Raw genomic sequence first — 10,803 nt, 5'->3', positions numbered from 1 at the left:
CTTACCCTCTTCTGCTACAAAGATCCTGGAAGAAACAGTTTGCTGTCTCAAGTGCTAAGGCAAGGGCAAGGATGGGGAAGGAAGATGATGTTGGGAAATCTTTAAAGAGTCCCTTGGACAACAACATCTGAGCTAAGGATGGCCTCCTAAAATGATCGTGGTCCCTCCAACAAGATAAAAAGCACCTAGAAGGGACATGTCATTTCATCAAACCCCTTCAGCTGACTGGGGGAGAGTCACTGCTGGAGTGTATCGTTTGTTTCCAGAGCTCTGAGCATGGGAGGCGCTACATGCAGCCTCTGGGCAGATGCAGGCTGGCAGAAGAGACTGCAGTGTACAACGAGTTAAGATATGTTTAAGTCCTCCTCCAGGCACATACTGGTGACTGGGCCTGGCTTGAACAAGAACAAAAAGGTCACATATGACAGCAGATCTCATCAGGGTGAGAAAGTATAGACCAGTGATTTCATTATGCCCCAGAGGCTCAGAGTCAGGAGGTATGTGAAATTAAGCGGGTGGTGATTTGTTTTCCCTCCTGGGAAACAGATGCTGCATAAACTTGAATAAAGTTCATAAACCTTTGAACTCCTATGTCTTACTTTCTTAATCAAGAACACTACTTACAACTTTGATGACATAAGTTTATCCCGTGAATTCATAGGCCAATGAGAGCTTGAGAAAAAAGTTCTTCAAGATAGAACACCAAGTATTGTTACTGTTATACATACTACTACCATTAAAAGCGGCAACATACACCGTAAATTATATCATTAATTCCGTAAGGGTGAAAAGAAATTAGTTCTGCTCATAAGTAACAAAATGCTGATAACTCTCATTCAATTTCACCATTTAGGAGCATTTAGAACTTTTATCATTATTGTGATAAATTAGTAGTGGGAATGTAGCCTGTGTTTTCTCTAATTTTGTAGTAATAATGTCGTTTCTGACATACGTTGTCTCTGTCATCAAGGTAATATGATTTGCTTCTTAATTACGTTTCTGGGTGAAGGTAAAATAATAAAGAACCACACCAGTGAATTCATCTTTTAGTGGATGTTACAGTGAGCTTTGGTTAATGCTAAAGAGATGGAGAAGAAAGAGGCTCAGAAAAGCAGATTAGACTCTCCTTTTCTCTGACTTGCCCTAGCTTACAGAATGTTACTATTCTGCATTCCATATATTAAATATAATTACATTTTAGTGTCATCCCCATTTCTCATAATGTTGAAGTGTTCATTGTAGCTTACCAAGAAGCCTTAAATCTGGGTGTATAGGAAGTTGGAATGAACAAAATTATTCCAATCCTGCTTTCTGTATCTCATTATCAAGGCTTCATTTAACCACTCTCCTAGAGGAGGGGCAGTTGCACTTAAATTATACCATCAACTAATGGAGACCACCTAGAGAGATGCCAAAAGTCTTATGCACAGTAATTTTCAGACGTTTGCTGTTATCCTTTATTCAGCAATATCCACCATACCTATCTTGGCATTTGGTGAATTATTCTGAATCTGAAGCTTCATTTTCTCTCCTAATCATCACGGTCCCGGTAAGTTCTGTCACCCTGCAGTTCTGTGGCCTCTAAAAGCAGCCACCTCTTTGTACTGCTTCCACCATAGATTCAAGCAATGAGGTAACAGCAATAGAAAAAGCCCTCTTCCTCCTCACTCCCAAACAGGAAGAGCCAGCTGAGGGCAATGCTGTTCAGCAGGATATCCTCAACTGACACTCCAAAAACATTTATGTAGCACTGCACTAGATGTGAATAGAAATAAAGATAAGTAAAGAAAGGGCCCAAGCCCTGCAGAAGCTGACAATGTATTAATGCACTTGGGAGGATTCTGATAAGTTTATTCACACTAAACTGTTATAAGCTGACAAGTGTTAGTTCCATCAGGTGCTATTGCAACAGGTTCCTTAGCAACCCAGTTCCTCCTTCCTTGGTTGGGCTGTAGCAGTGGGAGAAGCTGGTGACTGGGTATTGTTGTGTGGGAACAGCTTCTGAGGAAATCTGTCAGAGAATTATAAAGTTGCCCAACAGAGGCTCCAGAGAACAGGCTGTCATCCTATTTCATCCTGGACCTTTTAGGGAATGGGTTCCCTGAAATGTCCCTTAACAGATTCTCTGCCAAGCAAGAGGGCAAGTGTGCAGAGCTGACCTTGGAGCCAGAAGTCTCAAGAGACTCATTTTCTCATTAAGGATTTTATTCCCTTTAAAAGCACTATAATGTAGCTTGAAAAACTACTTTCCTTTAAGAGCTTGTTTCACAGCCTGATGTACTTTGTGGGGTAATGGCCACAGAATTTAGGTTCAACTGGCAGTAATCCTAAAGGGCACTATATCAAGTATTCAGAGCATTAGGAATTTTAGGCTGGAAATAAAGTGGCCTCCTGAGTGAATTTCACATTTCAGTGAGTGGATAGAGGAGATTTGTCCTGAAAATAGGTTTTGGGGAAAGAAGTCTAGACAGTCTTTTAATAGGAGATTCTGTATTTCTATCTATGGATATATAGATATAAAAATATATGGATATAAGATATATTTTATAACTATATATCCTATAATACCATCTATGTACATATGAATACATAATTTCTTGTATACAATCTGTGGTTATTCAACAGTAAAAAAATGAAAACCAGGGGCCAACCTACTTACACAAAAATTTATAGGATAGTTCTTTAATTTGGTCTATAATCATAAAACAATAAACTTTATTTTTTGTAAATGAAAACTAGGGGCTGGACCACTAATAGAAATTTAGCTGAAAGATATCATGGTGACCTCTTTTATCACTTAGGCAGGTCATTGAATATGTTTAGGTTTAAAACATATGAGAGCTGCCCTGAAGGTCAAGGCCTTGAACAGTTAGCTTGGAACAAGGCTTCTTTTATCTGTGAACATACAGATCCAATAGACTGTTGTTAGCAATGCATGGTATCATGTGTTGCTCTACCCTAATCCCGAAGTGTAATTTATAAAAATTAAGTAGGGAGGAAAACAAGAGCATGCGGTTTTCTATAATTTGTGTATTTTGTAACTTGTCATGAAATTTTTCACATACTTGCTACTATGTAATATCCAGTAGAAGACAGGAGATGCCCACTTCTCAGCGGCTCAGATAGGAGACAAAATATTGCAGTTGGCTAGGGACACTGCCTGTCGTCTCAAGTACAGAAGAATGAGATGGATCATCTCAGGAGCAGAGACCGGATGTGCTGGAGGAACTTGAGGAAGTATGAACCGCTCTGTCTTGAAGAGGGCTAGGATGGGAGTGGCAGCCATTTCCAGTTCTGCTTGGAGCCTTCACCATCACGGGGTTAGAATCTAACGTACAACACGGTGACTACAGTTCGTGACACTGTATTGTATAATTAAAATTTGCTAAGAGAGTAGAACTTAAATGTTCTCATAAAAAAACCTAAATATGTGAGGTGATACATGTGTTAATTAACTTGATAAGAGGAATTGTTTCATACTGCTATATACATATATCAAATCATCACATTGTACACCTCATACATCTTACAACTTTATCAATTATACATCAATAAAAAATTTAAAAAATAAACCATTGTGGTCCATATCTGAATATTAAGGTTATCTGGAAGAGGAAATTTTAAAAATTTTGTTAGAAAATAATCTTCTGACTGGCACCTGTCTCTTCAAGTTCTGAAGGTTTCATTCAGTCTTAGGGGGAAAAAATGGTATTAATTAATCAGAGCCTGAGAAGAAGGAAAGGGCTCTGACCTCAATCAAGCATCTCCATATGACATATGACAATAACATATGACAAAATTAATAGCACATGGTAGGCACTCGGTAAATGTATTTACAGAATAACGATACTAGTAATAATGGACAATGCCTGAAGAATTTACTATGTACTAAACACCTGGCTAAACACTGTACTCAGGAAATTCCAGCTGAAACACACGTTTTTTCATGACTCAGTGGACAGCAACACCTGACCTGGCTTAAAGTCATTTGATGGAAAAACGTTACCTGAACTGCTATGCAGCTGTTTCTCAGCTTTTTTTTTTATTCAACTTAGTGTGACTATCCATATACTTTCCTGCAGAAATGTTAATATGTTTGACTATACCGTTCAAACTCTGTCATGGGTATTGTATAATATATTACATATACTCCATTTAGCCTTTCTTTAAAAAATAAAAATGTCTTAATTCTAGGGTACATCCAGTCTCAAGGGCTTTAGACAAGGGTTGTAGACACTAAGTCCTTCCAATAACCTTTGATTTGGTATTACTACTATATTTATTTTATGGTTGAGAAACTGAAGCACAGAGAGATTAAATAGCTTTTCTAAGGTCACACAGCTGGTGATGACTGGAGTTAGGACCTGAATTTAGACAGTTTGTCACCAAGACCTATAATCTCTACCCACTGTTTCATACTACTTCTTATATGAATAATGACACATAATAGAGAAACAATCAAGTTTAGTGATAGGATAATGGAATGCCTGCATGTAACCTATAAGGAAATATTTTATAAACAAGCAAAAACGCTTTCTGTTTCATTTTGGACAACTAGTCCAATGAATTGACTAAGAGCTACAGGAACTAGAAAGCAATATTTCATAGAAGAGAACAGGACAAGGCCACTTTGTCAGTGGCAGGTCCTGGGAAACTCAGGACATCAAAGAAGAAGCAATTATCAGGGGGAGATCTTAGGAATCTTTTTGTTAGATGCCTGGAAGAACCCCAAGGCAGCCACAAAAAAGCGGGGACCAAAGAAATCAGAACCACAGACCCACAGAGGTCCAAGAGGTGACTGGAATCTCTGCTTCCTCTTTTCCTTCACCTGGACACTCCACTGGGATTACAAGGGTTGCACCCAGTTTGCTACTAGAAGCCCTTCCTCTTATTTCCCTCTGACAGGTGGACCATCTGTGAAGGCTAGTGCAGAGGTACTGGGGAAAAGAGAGAGAGAAACAGCTTGCATGAGGGTGAGTATTCATCTCAATAACATCTCATTGAAAAATTATCTTCAGGTTTATAATATTTAGAAATATACTTAAAATAATAAGAAAGAGGTAGAGATGTAAAGTGATGTTTTCAACAACCAAGGAGAGGGAAAGGGGCCCTTTGCAAAATAACTGGCTAATATGAAAGGGGCCAAAGGACTGTAAACAGATGCTGAGGGCAAGCAAGGAGGAGGTTGAAAAAACACACACTAACGGCCATAAGAGAAATGAGTTTTCCAGAAAGTTCTGTCATATCATGATGCATTCTGGAGTTAGAAGGGGCTAAGGTGAAATAACTATACAAGTAAGTAGAGGATAATTAAGTTGGCTGGTCTCTGAGCTAAATGCTGGCCAAGTAGAATGGATTGCTTAATCCACCATCTGGAGTGGTGTCCAATTTATCCTCGGACTCTCAGGCCTTGACTATGAAATTAGGAAGGCAAGTTCTTAAAACTAAACAAAGATGGTTATTGAAGTGTGTGATGATTCATTTTCTAGCATGTCTCTATTAAGCAGTGGAATTAGAAGATAACACTTAGAGTATCCTGAGGAGAGTGACATATTGTCGTAGCCACATTGATCCACAGAAATGTAAAGCCATTCTTCCCAGAGGTCAAATGGTGATGTTAAAACAAGCTTGCTTAATGTTGAGGTAATGTTGGAGTTAATTTACATGTGGACTTTGGGTGATTTGTATCAGAGACTAAAAAAACTATTAAAAAGATTTAAACTCTCCTCCCCTTTTACCCATATAAAATGACCCTTCTCCAAAGAACTCTGATGAGGTTCTAACAACAAGTTCCTACAAGGCTGACAAATCAGCTAAATGGACTTTTTTAATCACTATAAAAATGAAGGACACTTTCAGAGATCAGAATGCCAATTATTTTATCTAAAATTTCTTTCAGAGAAATTACATTATAAACTAGTGAACCTAGCCTAGAACTGCTGATAGCACAGCAATGCATTCACACGACTATCACTAGTGGCCAGGAAATGCTATTGAAAAGTCAAAAGATATACATTGTGTGATATCCAACCACATGTGTCAAAAGTTATTTTCTTTCTTTTTTTTTTTTTTTTTTAAATCTTTTGGCCACACCATGCAGCATGTGAAATCTTAGTTCCCCGACCAGGGAATAGAAACTGTGCCCCCTGCAATGGGAACACGGAGTCTTAACCATTGGACTGCCAGGGAAGTCCTGTGTCAGAAGTTTTGATAAGACAGACATGATAAGGCTTCAGTGTTTTCTGATAAACTTTGAGGAGTCACTTTATATTCAAGACCCCTTGAGTTATGTTGCAAGAAGAAACTGGGTGTCTTTGTTCCCTGGGACAGAAGGTAAAGGGTAGAATGAAAAGTTATGAAATGAGACTTCTTTTAAAAATAAGGACTTCAGCCTGGTCATCTAATTCAACTCTTTGATATCTTTGAAATGTAGTAACAGTCTCTTGTTTTTGTCTTCTCAGCATGTATTTTCCTTTTTTTTTTTTTTTTGGCAATTAAGAACTCTATTTTTCTTTGCAAAGTAATTCAGGTGAATCTGGCCCCATTCCATCCTGCTCTGAGGGGTGGGAAGTAGCTATACCCAGTCAAACACATTTACAATGAATAGCTCAAGGACCGTTATATGACCCTAGTTGAGCCAGGGAGTTAAGCCCTAGACTCTTTTAGAAATCCATGTAAAGAGAAGCTAAGTTAATAAGCCAAGAGCTGCCAACAGCCTCTGTATGGTGAAAGCCTGCCTGAGAATGAAGCCAACATAGAGAATAAAAGATGGGAAGAGGGGTGAGACCAAAGAAGCACTTGTTGATACTCTTTGGATATAACTCTTCCTAAAGCTGGCTCTCTTATTTCTGGATTTTTCTGTTATATAAACTAATAATACCTTTTGTATTTATTATTATTTTAAACAAGCTTATAATTGCGAGCCTGTCACTTGAAGTTTAAAGATTCAAATTTGCAAAAACTGATACTTGCAAGTGGGGTAAAGTATAAATTTTTGAATTGACTGAGTCAAAGTGGGATATAAGAAAGCTCGAATTTGTCTACCCCAGGAGATCACTGATGTTACCTATTATGCACTAACGAAGTAAATAGTCAAATTATCTCTTGCTATATTTTAGGAGTCTGGTGATGTGCCCACTGTAGTTGGAATTTTAGGGTACTAGGTATAAAAATGTAAAGACAGCTAAATCTTTTATCCTATGTCCTTAAAGAAAGACCAAGCATGTGTCCAAATGTGGCACACCAGAAAGCAGGAATGAGGAAAAATATACTGTTCTTGTTTGTTTGCTTGTTGCTATGAAGCTACAGTAATCAAGATAGGGCAATGTTGGTAGAATGATAGACAAATAGATTAGTGGAAGAGAAAAGAAAATCCAGAAATATACTGCTTTCTCACAAGGCACAGTCAAGCAATTCAATAGGAAATGAAAAGTCTTATCAACAAATGATCTGAAAAAATGGAATAAAAGTATGAAAAAATATTAACTTTATTCATTATCTTACAATAAAAATTAATTCAAGATGTTCATAGACCTAAAACATTAAACTAAAACTATAACATTTCTAGAGATAAACATGGACAAATATTTCCTGGAACCTTGGGTAAATAAAAATTTCTGAGAAAAGGTGAAACAAGCATTGACAAGAGAGAAAAAACACAATACATTGGACTTTAAGTTAAAAATGTCTGTTCATCAAGAAAATGAAAAGGCTGGAAAAATATTGGTAATACATATACCTAACAAATGACTTGAATCCAGAATATCTAAACTCCTACAGCTCAATAACAGAAAAACAAAATATTAAATGGGTAAAATATTGAAAGATACTTCACAAAAGAATAAGCACATGGAAAGATCCTCGATATCATTAGTCACCAGAGAAATGCAAAGTAAAACCACAATGAGATACCACATCACATCAATTAGAAAAAACTTGAAGGAATTGATCAGACCAAATGCTGGCAAGGATGTAGAGCAGCTAGAACACTCACACATTGCTGGTGACAGGGTAAAACAGTAGAACCACCTCGGAAATATGTTTGGCATTTCCTATAAAGCTAAACATTAATTTACCTATGTCAAAGAAATTCCTTCTGTAGATATTTACCAAGAGAAATTTAAAAAATCTATTTTATACACAAAAACTCATAAAGTTTATAGCAGTTTTAGTTAACTGTATCCCCAAAGTGGAAACAGGTTAAGTGTTCCTTAGCAGGAATACATAAAAACAATGTGTGGTATAGTCATATATTATAATACTATTCAACAATAATATTAAAAAATAAACAACTGATACACTCAACACAATGAATGAATCTCTTAAAAATACTATATTGAGCAAAGAAAGACCAGACACAAAAGATTACATACAATACAGTTCCATTTCTGTAAAGTTCAGGAATAGATAGTTGCTCTGAAGCACACCCATCATGGCACTTAGCTTAACCCTAACCCTATCCCTAATAATATCACTTGTATTTCAGGCTCAACTACATCCAAGGGCTTTCTTTTTTCTTCCCAAATTAAAATATCTTCCTGCACCAATTCACTTACTCTCCCAGCTGTCTTACCTTAGATAGGAAAAGGAGAAAAGGAAACAGAAAACTGTGGTTGATATACTCTTTTTGACTTGGATTCTGTAAGATAGGTAGCAATGAAGAGTCATCATTCTGCAGTGAGGAGACAGAGCTTTTGGGGTGTAGTAGTAAACACTTAATGATTTTATTATTTCTGACTTAGATAAATTGGCAAGAGAAGAAGACTATAAAAATACTAACTTATGGGGGCCTCCCTTACCAAAAAAAAAAAAAAAAAAAAAAAAAAAAAAAAACTAACTTATGATGGTAAAGTTAGAACAGTGGTTGCTTATGTCATGTAGGGATTAATTTGAAGAGAACTGAAGGTATTCCTGACCTTGAGCAGGGGGTTGAATACATGGGAGTATACATTTTCAAAATTAATTGATCTATGTATCTAAGATCTTTGCATTTCCTTATATTTAAGTTTTTCTTCAGTGAAAAATAAAAATGTATGTGCTTAACAATATTTCTTTTAAGTGTCAAAAAACACAAAAAGATCTTAAGGCCTTGGATTGCCATTTGTGACTAGTAATCTACGATGCCTACAAATCAAGTAATCAAATTTTATAGGATTGGAAAAGCTGAATTTCTCTCTGTGAAAAATATAGTTAGTCCTGGCAGGAATCAGGAGTAAGACTGAAACCAAAGAAGCCAGAGCTCGAGTCCTCATGCCATTTCTCTGTTTCCTTCCTGCTCGAGAAGATGGGGGATTACCACATTCACATTTCTGATGGAAAAGGTTTTCAACCTAAAATTACACTCAGTAAACTGGTTAATAAAGTGAGCAGGTAGAAAAGAACCATTTTCAGACATGGAAGAAGTCAAACAATCTAATTCTGAAGCGTCCTTTCATAGGAAGCTCTTTCAAGATGTGCTTCAAGCAAGGAAGGAAACAGATGAAGAGATAAGAAGGCAGAGCTCTTAGGAACAGGGGATCTCACACAAAATCAAGGAAGGAATACAAACAAAGGACATCTCAGAATGGCTATTCTGTACCAGGTACAGATGGTGTCCAGTCTGTAGGGGTCAGGTCACATCACCAAAGAGCACATTATTCAATATAGGCAACCGTTCAGGTTGGAGATAACTGCAGACCCCCCAGAAAACCTCTAACGTGATCTCCAAGAGAGCCAGCCTGCCAATACCTACCACATAGGAGATACCAGTGACTGAAATACAAAAGCATCAATGACATAAGACCTTTGCCACTTTTGCCCTAAGCTCTTCACCCCTTTCATCCCCCCCTAACCAAGAAGCCAGGAAGTATGGAGGATGGGAGAGAGTTGGGGGGACAGTGAAAGGACAGATCCTATGATACTCCAGTGCAGGTCTCTGAGCCTAGTTCAGGAGAGCCTGACCTTGGAGGAGGCGGAAAACTATCAACTAGAGATGATTCTGAAGGTTTAAGTTGGAGTGGTCTGGACATGTACCTAAAAAGAGTCACAGTTTGCTTTTTCTTAGGGGAAGGGGAAGGAGATCTGACAGAGCAGGTTTAAACACAGTAATGGGAAAATAATTACCTTTTCCCCTTGTTTTTACTCCACTGAGTTAACTGTTCAATAATCTACTTACAGTATCTACTACCTGCCTGTCACAATGATTGAAGATTGGGCTTTCCATTTTTCTGTTACCACCACCCATATTCCATTCCCAGGAACTGAATGGAGTTATTTTACAGTATTTGATTCAGCATATTTACTGTTTTTCTCACTGTGATTATGTAAATATTTTCTATTGTGGATCCACAAAGACAACTACGATCACACTTCTTAATGTTACAAAACTTTCCATTTTCCCCAGTTACATCTTGGCTTAGTTTTGCAAGACTCAACTGAGAATTTTTAGCATAATAAAGATCTTCAATAATAATATTTGGAAATGTGTGTATATTTGCTAAAATACTAGGTAGACAGTAAGTTACATGTATTTGTATTGCTTGTTTGTCTTTGAAATAAAGGTGTTGTATATTCTGAGATACTGTTGTTCAATCCTAGCATTTTGATTGTTCTTTGCTTAAGCTTAACTTCTGGCCATTTGTGTTGTTTTATGAAGAGAAATTGAGTGAGTCTTCTTACGTAGACTACACATGTGCTTAACCAGTTCTGCATTTACTTATTTTTTGTAGACACAAAAACAGATAGATGAGAGAGAAAGAGAGAGAGAGAGAGAAACAGAGAGAGAGACAGAGATAGAAATATACATACATATTTATATATAGGAAT

Source organism: Neophocaena asiaeorientalis, unplaced genomic scaffold (assembly GCF_003031525.2).
Source record: "Neophocaena asiaeorientalis asiaeorientalis breed wild unplaced genomic scaffold, Neophocaena_asiaeorientalis_V1.1 scaffold209, whole genome shotgun sequence".
Taxonomy (NCBI): Eukaryota; Metazoa; Chordata; class Mammalia; order Artiodactyla; family Phocoenidae; genus Neophocaena; species Neophocaena asiaeorientalis.
This window is presented reverse-complemented; position numbering follows the sequence as displayed.